General features: G+C 36.7%; 1 long non-coding RNA gene across 1 annotated transcript; it reads left to right on the top strand.

Annotated features, from left to right (window-relative positions):
- The first annotated feature begins 79 nt into the window (after nt 1–79).
- LOC126386255 (uncharacterized) lies at nt 80–11,522 on the top strand. Its single transcript, XR_007569482.1, has 2 exons — nt 80–374; nt 10,875–11,522. It is a non-coding gene; the product is annotated as an uncharacterized LOC126386255 (long non-coding RNA).
- Nucleotides 11,523–12,059: the final 537 nt, after the last annotated feature.

The following is a 12,059-nucleotide window of genomic DNA, read 5'->3' as shown; positions in this document are numbered from 1 at the left end:
ATGTTCCGGCTGTACTGTAGCTGTACCGCTGCCGCTGCTGATGAGAACACTGTGTTCCAATAGACACCCTGACCTGTAACCCGTTCCGTGCCGAGCCAGGCCGGGAACAGCCTGTACCGCAGCAGGCTGTCCTCTCTGCTCAGCTGACAACACATATCATCAACACTGCTGTGTAATAGGCGAGCCCTGGTCACACAGACGGGATGTGTAAGCACCGAAATAAAAGCACACCCCACTGCCTGATAAGACGCGCGGTGAGACGGATTACTGTTTCTGTAGGAGACGGTAAAACCCCGCCTTTTTGTATTTTTGTTCACCGGGGATTTGAGCGTTTTATGTACAATTGCTGTAAGGTTTCTGTAACTTATGTGAAGGTAGGGATTTCGACAAAAGCTCATGATTGTATGCTTTTCATTATTATATGCCTACTGCTTACTATATAGTGGTAATTTTCCTTTTATTGTGACCATTTGTCAACACCGGTGTTTACATTACTGCAGTGTTTTCAGTGCTCAAACAAGTATTTACCTCTCTTATATAAAAAGTTGCAACACTATGATGAAAAAATACAAGTCATAAGTTTGGACCAGAATAAAAGTAAACTACATTTAAGGATTAAAAGTTAAAATTCTCACCAATAATTATAGTTATACCTAATTTATCCATGTGTCATTATTTAATTTTTATTTTAAAGTATAATACATGTGTGAACTAATAACTTATAAACCTGCTTAAGGTATAATTTGGGGAAGTGTATTGTGTCATATTCAATGAGGTCTTATTTTGCAAACCAAATTTCAGTCTGCCAAGAAAATATAGCCTACAGCTGTTTTGCACAAAGTGTGTCAAAACTGTCACCTGACTAAATATAGCCCCGTTACTTCCTACCTAAACTGATTCTGTAGCCTTGGTAAGTTTTCCCTCTCAGCAGTATTAAAGTAGTATTGCACTGGGTCGGTGAAAATTGTCAGTCAGCCAGTTCATGGTGATCGTAAGTGCTTTATCGTAGGCAACTGTACTTGCTTGAGTTGAAGGATACCCAGTGAACAGTTGCGCGAATGTTAGCTGTAGGATTGTCTGCAGGGGTCAAGCAGTCTTCTTTACATAGTCTATGTGGAACATTCCTGTTTTGCGAACTACTGTCTGAGAACTACCGCAAAACTTTGATTCATAGGGGCTATTCATGGGCTATTATTTGCTTAAGTCTCTGAAATCAACAGGTGTCTATAGGGGGCAGTCCTTTAATTCCTTTCACACAAAACTGTTGCTCAGCAAACATCAGGAAACACAATCAAATTGTTTATTTAAACCACTATGAATATTACTTGTATAAAAACTAAGCTTCAGATAATATGTCAATTATGAATCATTCATTTGATCTAGCTTCGACAGACAGCGCATCGGAGAGAGAAGATTAAGGCACCCAGCATACCGACACAGCCCCACTTTGTCCTATTAAAACAATACTCCGTACAGACTAAAGAAATATGAATAACTTACAGGGCAATCGAGGAATGGACACATAATTTGAGGTAGCCAACAATCAGGTTTTATACATCCGAAGAACTCGGCAACTTGGCAACCAGACCAGGCGTCTAATTGACACAAGCATTTATTTGTCAAAATGTGTAGCCACACCAGGCTAGTAAAAGGGACTAGGTGTTTAATTGGGACAAGATTTTTAAAAATAAGTTTTACAGTACCAAAGTGTTCAGCAAACTACTGTAGGAAAACGCTGTTGCAATGCCCCGCTAACCGCTAAACTGTTCTGGGGACGTTTTGCCCTGACAGGGACGTTCTCAGAGGGTTCTGTTTGGGCTTGTATGCTCTGACTGGTAATAATGCTACTATTTACCATGGACACAGATGACAACACACACCTTTGACTATAGTGACAAATGTCTTCATCAGTTCACAGCTCAGTCCTCGCTCTCTGGCGGCGACAGGGCTAGGATTCTGTTTGCCCACAATGTAGATATATTGTACTAAACAAATAATAGTTTAAAACTTGATAGAGCACTTAAATTTAGTCAGGCTAAAACATATTTCATTTTAAAATTAGGCTGATAAAAAAACTCTCCATTAAAGTCACAACTGGATGTGTGATCGCACAGCTAATTTAATCATTATATCCTAAAATCAGTTGTATTTCTTTCTGGATGATATATACTTTAGTAACAGTGTTCACCGGTAATATGAATTTAGCAGCAGTTCATTTTAATCCACCAGTTATTTATATCTCAGACATCTGGTGACCAAACACCAACAGGCTTTTGATCCACAGATGTAAACTTGTCAGCGTCTGTTGTCACCAAGACTCTTGATAAAGACATTTGGCTATCTGGTGCCCTCCTTGCCAAAGGCTTGAGTTACTTCACATTATGTGCAGAGTCAGACAGAGTGAATATGGACACAAGGGTAGCTTTGTGTGTAATGATACTAATACAGTATTAGGACTCCAACATTATGACCAGATGGTGCTACATGGTAGATACGTGGTGCTGGAGTAACTGATATGAAAACAAAACAATTCATATGTATGTATTTCATCTATCAAAGACAGTTTCAGTAGTTAATTTTCCTTTTCTTTAGATGAGAATATCTCCACAGCACTTAAAATCATTTTCAATTTAGTGTTTATTCAATGATTTTAGTCAGATCAAAATCTTTTTTGATCAAATTTACTGTTATCACACATGTAACCTAGTTTTAAAACCAGCAAACGCTAAGTGATAAAGGCAGGGTTTTTATTTTATTCCAAATATCCAAAATGGCAGGTTAACGCCTCAAAATGTTATTTACCTAAACTACCTCTGTAACTCTGCCAAAGTTAACCCAGTGAAGCCAAAAACACCTTTCACTAACATCAATAGGTCTAATGTGACCATTTGATGACATTTATGTAACATTAGCTGTTAGCTAATGTCCACAATACATTAGCACACCTTCAGTAATTTAAGCTAGCAAAATAAAGCAATGTTAGTATAAACTTAATATTTCTGACTGTTCCCAAACCTAAGACATGACATCAGCTTTATCGTTGAAAATATTTTTAAATTTCACGTCTTACACACAATTTTAATTTGGACATAACTTTAAATAACTTTGATGTAAGATCAATAAGCTAACATTAGCTTAGCTAGCTGATTAGCGTTAGCTAACGTTAACAACAACAAACACAAGCTAGCTTGCGCTTATCTTATAAAACAAAGGTTTTGCAAAGACGTAAACTAATGTGAAAAATGAAGGGCTTAAAGGAAAATTTGTTATTAGAGTATGTCTTTTTAATAATTATTTAATAATTCATTTAACCCTAAATGTCAACAGCCCGGGTGCTGTTCTGTGGACTGGAGGGAATGCTAACTGTTTACAGCTCGCTGAGAGAGGCACTCTGGTTCTGTACAGGTTTTTACTAAAATAACCTTCTGAGAATATTCCTAGAACTTTATTTAAAGGCTGCAAAACTATAATCTAAGGGGAACCTTTAGGGAACATGCCAGAAATGTTACCTGCTTGCTAACTATAGTCCCTGTCAAACTGTGAAGTGATAACTTAAACTTGGTCCAGAGATTATGTGTCATTATGTCTTGTAATGTATAATACCAATACTGTTAATGAGTTCTTATTTTGACAAGTCAAATCTTATTCTGCACAGAATTAAGTTGGCCTTCAGCTTCAGAAACATACAGTAATTTCTCTGCAATTAAGTAGGCTTGCTTGAGTAAAGGAGGCTATGTAAAAACTGTAAATTGAGTATGTTTTATTACTTCCTATCATGTTATTGATTTATAAGTAATCAAGGTATTAGACCTAACAGTAAAATTCAAAGTAGTGTTGAAACCAAAAGTATTTCTAGAGAAGCGTAATGCATCATATTTGATGTGCTTTTGTTTATCAAGTCAAATCTCACAAATACTGTAATAAATACTAAGAGATTAAGTACTTACTGTCAAAGTGTTGAATGATAAGGTTAAGTAAGAAATCTGGTCCAAATCTTATGCGCAATTATTTCTTGTAATGTTGAGACACAGTACATTGCATTATGTTTTTGAGCTCTTGTTTTGCAAGTCAAATCTTAATATGCAAAGAGAGTTGTAAAGCTTTCCTTCCTGTAAAATATAGCCTACAATAATTTCCCCTAAAATGTCAAGTGAATGTACTTGTACATGTTAATACTTGAGTAAAGAGCCAGCATGTCAGAACTTAACTTAAATAAAAAAAAAATTATTTCCAACCTAACATGTTACTATAGCTCAATTTCCCTTTGTGACTCATAAAACAAGAATTAGACCTAGCACTAAAATACAACTAAATATAAAAGTAAAAGTATGCACTGTGAAGAAGTATAGTCCCTGTGTGAAATGACAACTTAAAGTTATAAACCTGGTCCAGGTGTTGTAATTACTTTATGTAATGTTGGGAGATATAATACATCATATTCTATAAGCTCTTGTTTTGAAAGAAACGTTTGAAAGAAAGTATAGCATATCTGAAATATAATGGAAATTTTCAAGAACCACAGTTGTATTTAGGTTCAGCACTTAAATATGTTTATCTCCTTTCTAACTAACATGTTCTCACGTGACTGCTTATGACAAATGTGTCTTTTTTGTACCACAGTTGACAGTTCCTGCTAAAGTCATCAATATTGTCAGAACATTTTGGACTTTAGCAGATTTAGACCCACACGGCAGGTTTGTGATATTTATATTTTAAAATTAAAACTATAATCTGAGGGTTGTTAACTCCACAAGGTGATTCTTTGATCAACACACCTTGGACCAGAGGGCTGTCAATACAAGCCGTTGTAGTCATCACAAGGAGAAAAGAATTCAGAGAGACAATAGAGGCATAGAGGCATAGAGGAAGACATAATTGTGGGAGTTACTGTTTCAACAGTTTTGAGGAAGAAAGAAAAAAAACGGCATAGATGCACATTATCCTGTTTTCAATGAGCCCTGTCAGTACAAATATGAAAAATCTGCTTAATTATCTGTTTAAATAAAGAACACAAGATGTTTGAAAATGAAAAATCATGTAAAGAATGTCTTTGGTGAAGTCAGACTTTCACTGAAACCAGACGTATACATTTGGGGGGGAAGTGCGAGAGCAGACGAACTTCCTATAAAAGTCATAGAGGATTTTTATGGCCTTGCCTCTGTGCGTTTGTGGTCTGAGGACACCAGTATATTATTATGTCATATGCATAGGAAGTTTGCACTACAGCATGTTTTATGGCTGCTGCTTCTATTTATGTTCAGCATTACAACGTTAAAAAAAAAAAACTTTAAAAATCTGGCTCAGACTCTTGATGTGAGAACCCTCTAATTGCTTGAACTGTGGTGCTCAGATAGTTAAAACTTTATTGCAGGTTTCTGGTGGGTGAATCCTGCAGTCAGAGGTGGTGAGGAGGACACTGTCTGACCGCTCTGCTGGCAGACAGCCAGGCAGCTATTGAAGGGAACATGATGATCCCGTTAATTATAAAGGTGACATAACACAAGTGAACCTGATTGTGCAAACCCACAGGGATGTTATCAACCGGCTGAGTAATCTTCTGAGCAATCAGGAAGAAAGTAGGTTTCACGCACTCTCGTATTAGAACATTTTATTCACGTTGCTAGAGAAAATAGTACAGACGCAGAATGACTGTGTGTTTGTGAGCTAATGACAACCACGCACCACCACCTACCTGAAACCATTAACAATAAATACGCAGATATATGAAAACTCATCAGGGCTCCGGCTCAGGCAGAGTTTTGTTTATTTTCCCGAACCCTCCTCTGTGCTGCGGTGTCCTAGTAGCTTTGCTGGCACTTCCTCTCGTCTTGTATGCGCAAGTGGAGGTCAAAAATGAACTCAGCTGACCCGAGTTGAACTGGAATGCATGAATAGATTTCTATACTGACACATGGCCTGTGATGTTGTCTTCCTTCCTGAAACATCACGAACATCTTGTTTCTGTTGTGGTGACAGCAGCAACCTGGTAGGAAACAGGAAGGCTAAAGGTTAAATCAACAGTTTGTACCTGTTGCATAGGAGTATAATAAACATCTTTATACAGACTTATTATTCTTGTGTTGAGCTTTTTTACTGCTCTGAGTAAGAGCTAAGTACTCACTCACTAAAAAGCTGTGTGTTTCATGTTAAAATAAACACACAAATAGCAGGTCTACTTGATAACTGGCTTACACATTTACTAAATATTGTATGAAGGACTAAAATCTGACAGGCAGTTGCGAAAATACGTCTGTCTGAGTGAGTGTCTTGGTGTAACCAGAAGCACGCGGTTGAGTTCATTCAGGGATACAGGCTGCACAGTCATCAGGAAGTGAAACAGAACAGAATGTGCTGTACTAATCTGATTGAAAAACACTGCCCTGAGTGGAGGCATGAGAAAAAAAAAAAGATGTTTCATTTAAACAGCTAAAAGGAGAATCCTATGGCAGCAGGGGGATATGTACAAAGACAACAGAGTGAGCTTAACTCTTCATTTGGTGATACAAAAGACAAGTGGTGAGGATGAGGTTAGAAAAGCCTTCGCTCTCACACAAACATGCATGCTGCGACTAAAATAAAGCCGGGCAACATAATGCTCTTTGTTTGTGTTCTAGGCATCCGTGTTACGTACATGGGAGTAATCTCCTGAGTGATCCCTTTTATCCCTGAACTTTTTCCCCCTGAAGAAAGAGTTCTTTACCGCTGTGTCTGCCAAGGACCCTAAATAAACGATTCCTCGCTCATGAAGAGAAACACAGTGCAACGGTGACTAACTGAGCAGATCCTTTTTTTTCCATTTCAACTTGAACTTTAAATAACTGTATGTTTGTCTTGACAGGATTTGCGGCTCATTTTATATCCATCAATACTCAGTTGTGATGAGTTTACTTTAAATATATAGGCTGAAAGTTGTCAGAGGTGAAAGAAGTATTCACATATTTTAAGCCGCAATAGTACATACATGCTGCATTACAAGGAAAGGTCACATATTTAAAATTTCAGAAAGGCAACAAAGATTATTTGAACTAAAGTAAAAGTATTATCATGCATGCAGAATGGCCTGTGACAGTGGTACAGTAAATTAATATTATTATAGTATTGGACTATTAAGTGTAAGAAGCATGTAATTTGTTATGACTGGTCGAGGTGGACCTAATTTTAAACTTTATACGGTTGAGTAATTTAATATATGACAAGGAAATGTATCTAATAAGTTAACCATCTGTTGTGATTCAGAGAAATGAAGTGGAGTAAAAAGTACAACATTTCCCAACATCAACATTTCTGAAATAGGGTAAAGCAAAAATGTGAAGCAGCAGAAAAGTATTCAAGTGCAAGTGCCTTAAAATTTTACACAGTACTTGAGTGAGTGTACTTAGTAATATTCCACCACCGACACAGACATTTGAAAAGGTCAGCTGAGGAGGTTTTTGTCAGACATAAAAATGACTTGTATTCATTTACAATTTGCTTTTAACTTTAAGGGCTTTTTTGTGCGCCCCCTTAATGAGCAAGCTTTGTTATTTAAAAGCCTGAGCACTGGATTACTGTCATGCATAACTGGAGATGTGGGACTTCCAGATGTTTGGCTCCTTTTGTTTTGTCCGACTTTTTGTCAGTTCATACTTTGATCCTAAATGAACATTATTATCGAGGAACGTAACGCTAATGTTCCTTTGGAGACCGTCTTTAACGACTAGGAAAACACTTTTAACAGTGACTCATCTCAGTGATTTTTCCTGCTTTTATCAGAACATATTGAACAGATGAGATATTTCAGAGATCAGCTGTAATATATGCTAAAAGAGTATAATCATCAGTACACAAAGGATCATAAATTTAAATCAGCGGCACTTTAAACAAAAACTGAATATTATAACCGTCAAGAAGGGAGGGTTTATCGCGGGTTCGTTGTATTAGACCGCATTAGTTCTAACTCGGTGTACCTAATAAACTGGCAACTGAGTGCAGGTGTTCATGTTAGCCTAAATAACACATAAACCATGACATATTTCCTTTTTTTAACAATGCTTTCTGACCATTTCCACATTTTGCCACCTTCTTCTCAGTGTAAACCCATTTTGTGGCAATGGGGAGGGTTATAACTTTAATACTTGTCTACATGTTGCAGTAATGACATTAGAAATTTGATTTTGAAGTTAATGTTATTCAGGGTTTGTGAGACCCCAAGAGATGAGGAAGTAAAATCATTGTCACTGAGACATAATGAACTGAACTTGATACTGAAACAACTCTCTCCGTCTTGGCACAGGCCTTAACCTGCGCTAATGATGGTTATTATTCTTCTTTAAATGATCTGGCATCAGTCACATGGAAGCCGGGTACATAGTAATTGCACTGTAATTCTGTCACGTCAGACAACCCCTTAACCAAAGCTTGAGACATGTCTGAGTAATTGCTTGGCAACTAATTTGACTGCTTATAATGGTAGAGCCCTTACCCAAACATATTAAGAGAGTGACACTGTTAAGATAATTTCCACAAACAAGACACGTGATATGTTTGGGTTACAAAAGAGGATGCTTCAAAACAAAGTCAGTAGCACTGTTACTGACCGCGAAATGTGTTTGATTAAAGACTATATTTATATACAGTGCCATAACATAAGTTACAGGGAGAGATTTCCACTTCCAGCACAGAGCACATAAAGATAAGATAAGCATTTTCTCTCATCGTATGTTTCATTCTGCAATGTGACGAGTGACAGGTTCAGGGTCAGAGAGGTACAATCACGTCTGTTACTCACACCTCTTCCCCTGCTCAACGCTACTTACGGGAAGTGCACATACAGTATCTAACCACCCACCTGAACATGAACAAGGGGTCGTTTGTGGTGTTTTTCTCCTCTTGAGCAATAACGGTCCGGCTCTGTTGATTTACTTACGTTCCCTGCACAGTAATCACTACATGGCAGGCAGTAACTGCTAAAGTGCATGAATACAGTTTATGTTTCCTGTCAACATGAAACATGACAGCTAAATGATATACTGTCTGCGTCTGTACGGGCGATGCATTTGAAGAAAACATGACATAAATATGACAGGGATTTGTCTCAGACTCACTATTTGGGCTGCCTGGATATTTGCAGTCACATCTCAATAATTGAAAATATTTTATTCCTCTTGTCAGATGTGGAAGAACTCGGATCCTTAACTCGAGTAAAAGTACAAACACAAAAATACTCCATCACAAGTAAAGGTAAAAGTGGACGCATTATAAGCTTCATTTACTTCAGCTGTTAAAAGTAATATTTGTTTCGCAGAGAATCAGCCAATTGTGACTTATATGATAAATATTAAACTATCAATAATAAGGTTGGAACTACATTTGAATACTTTATATACAGTTATTATAGTATTAAACAAGGGGTGAGGTCCTTCACAAAGGGTCACAAGATAAATCTGGGGGCTCGTGAGATCATTAATGTGGTGAGAAAGAAGAAAAACACATTTCTGACTGCAACAAATTTGAATTCATTTTTCAGACATTTCTATATTTTAAGCTTAGTTTTACCTCTTTGGGCCTAAAATACTTATTTCAATGAAACAATGTGAGAAGTTTATATGGAGAATCTCTTTGGTGGAACTGCTTAACATCTAATAGACATCTGAAACATTAGACAGCTTTTTGTAAGGGGTGAGGCGCAGGACAAAAAGGAACGCAACCTCTGATTTTTTTGTTAAAGGATTTATTGTTTTTCACGTACTGATAATGTTTTTAATGTAAACTTTTAATCTAGTGGAGTATAAAGTACCATCAAGGCTTGAATTACGACTTACATATGCATGGTAGGGCATGTAAAATTTCCCAGAATTCTCAACTCTACATTCAGTGGTGCACGCAACTTGGTACAAAACATGTTGTGCAGGATTGCCAACTCTCTTGCACTGATCATGACACTACCGGTCAAGCCAACCACTGCTTGGATTTTGATGCGCATCTATTCATGCTATTATGGTAGAGGTCCTTGGAGTGGCAAAAAAGGACATAGAAAGATGCACGTTAAAGAAATAATTTATTACACATCATATATTAAATGAGGCTTGTTGAATATGTGGCGTCACCAAGGAAGTCCTAATACAATAAACGTTTTCATAATAGGTTTGCGAAATGCAGTGGATTTCTGTTTCATTGCACATTAGTGTAGAGGGAAAGTTTGTTATAATGACACAGTAACACATTGAAAATGTCCTCATTTTTTTTTACTCTCACAAATTAAATGTATTTTCTTTCAGAGGTTTGTTAACATTTTCAATGTAATCCTGTTCAGGATGACCCTGACTACAACTATGTCAAATATGAAGTTACTTTACTGTACAGTTTTTGAGAAAATTAAATGGGAGGTCAGCTAGACTTACATTACAACATACTGAAGATTTCCTTGCAGTTGAACTTAGAAAAAAAATGTTGCAGTGGTTTATCTGGCCGGGCTATGGCGGAAGTGCAGAGAAAAAAGAACTAATATTACAAATGGTGCTGTAAAACAATAGTAGTGCAGGTCATTTTAAAAGTTCCATGCACCAGTGCATGAAATAAAAGTTGTCAATGACAGGACAGAGAAAGGCACAGGAACACAGCATGACTGTCTATAGCATATTATTGTCGACTTGCGCTCATGTAGTGTGTTACTGTGGCACTACTGTTGTACAGTGTTCATTTAATACATACATAAAGTGTGTACTCCTACCGCTTATACCTTTTAGTTCAGCTTCTGTCCAAAACTTTACTTTATTCTATTGGTTGTTTGTGATTTAAGGCTTTTTTTTTTGCTTTTATCTTTTCTGACTTAGCTGCCCTGAAATTTCCCATCAGGTTTAATTAAGCACTCTCTCTACCTACTTATCTCTCCACAGAGTGTAGTGGATGGTTCTGGTGACGGTAACAGGAGAAAATGTGCCTGCACAGTTAAAGTGGCTCACTGTGAGGAGGACAGAGACGATGTTGGCTGAAGGATTATGAAAGCTTGTGCAGGAGCAGAGCAGACTAAAGGCCTACTCTTCAGCATGTAAATTAGCCTGGATTCTCTTTATTTGTGTTGTAACCTCAACAGTTATGTAGTGGGTTGTTGATTCACTATTACTGCAGGATGACTAAATAGTTTGTCTTTATAATAAATGCTGAGCACAGTTTAAAAGAGGTTGTTAGGGATGTTGTTCTGATGTTCAGAGGGTAATGTTGTGCACCCGTTTGGAAGAATTAGAAAACATGTTTTTTTTTTGGAAAGAATCGATCTGTTTTCTCAAAGAATGTCTGGTTAAAATTGTATGTTTTAGGGCTGACTTTAAGTCTTCACTTACCTCCTAACATTTTCTTTAATTGCTCTTGTATAGTTTTACTTCTTCTACAATTAATATATACCTCTTTTTTTGTTTATTCTTATTCTTATTTTTGTTTATTCTGTTGTTGAATTCTCAGTTAACCTGTCCTTATTTCTGTCTTTGCACTGCTGCAACATATGAATTTCCCCTCTATGAATCAATAAAGCTTCTCTTCTCTTAAGATACTCTGTATTTATTGTATTGTGTGTCTCCTCCAGTACAGTAGATGGCAGTATGTGCATCCAACACTGGTTTGTTATTCACCAATACACACAAAAAAGAAAGGCAACTGTGGGCAAACAAGGGATTTGAGGGAATATAAATAGTACAGTAAAGACAAAAACACTAGTTTGAACAATAGAGGTTTACTTAATCAGCAATAATATTGATGACTTTGCTTAAATTAATAATTTAGTTTAATTTTATTCTTACAAGTTTTTAAATGTGATAGAGTTTGAAGATGTATACTTCAATCTGTTTGTTTAAATGTAACATAAGATGGTAATTTCATGATGAATTTCATTTTATTTATGTTAAATTTGGCTAAAATAATCAGCAGATTAATGTCATATCAGGTCATTGCTGGAGAAATCAGGATTGTTGGATATTAAGCCAATCATGTTTAATTTTTTTTAAATAAAATTTCCCTACCAAAATATGTTTTAAGATGCAACTGAAACTCAGCTGTCACATGTACACACTGAATAAACAAAGCGTTTC

Source organism: Epinephelus moara, chromosome 24, assembly GCF_006386435.1.
Source record: "Epinephelus moara isolate mb chromosome 24, YSFRI_EMoa_1.0, whole genome shotgun sequence".
In the NCBI taxonomy this organism is placed as follows: Eukaryota; Metazoa; Chordata; class Actinopteri; order Perciformes; family Serranidae; genus Epinephelus; species Epinephelus moara.
This window is presented reverse-complemented; position numbering and strand designations above follow the sequence as displayed.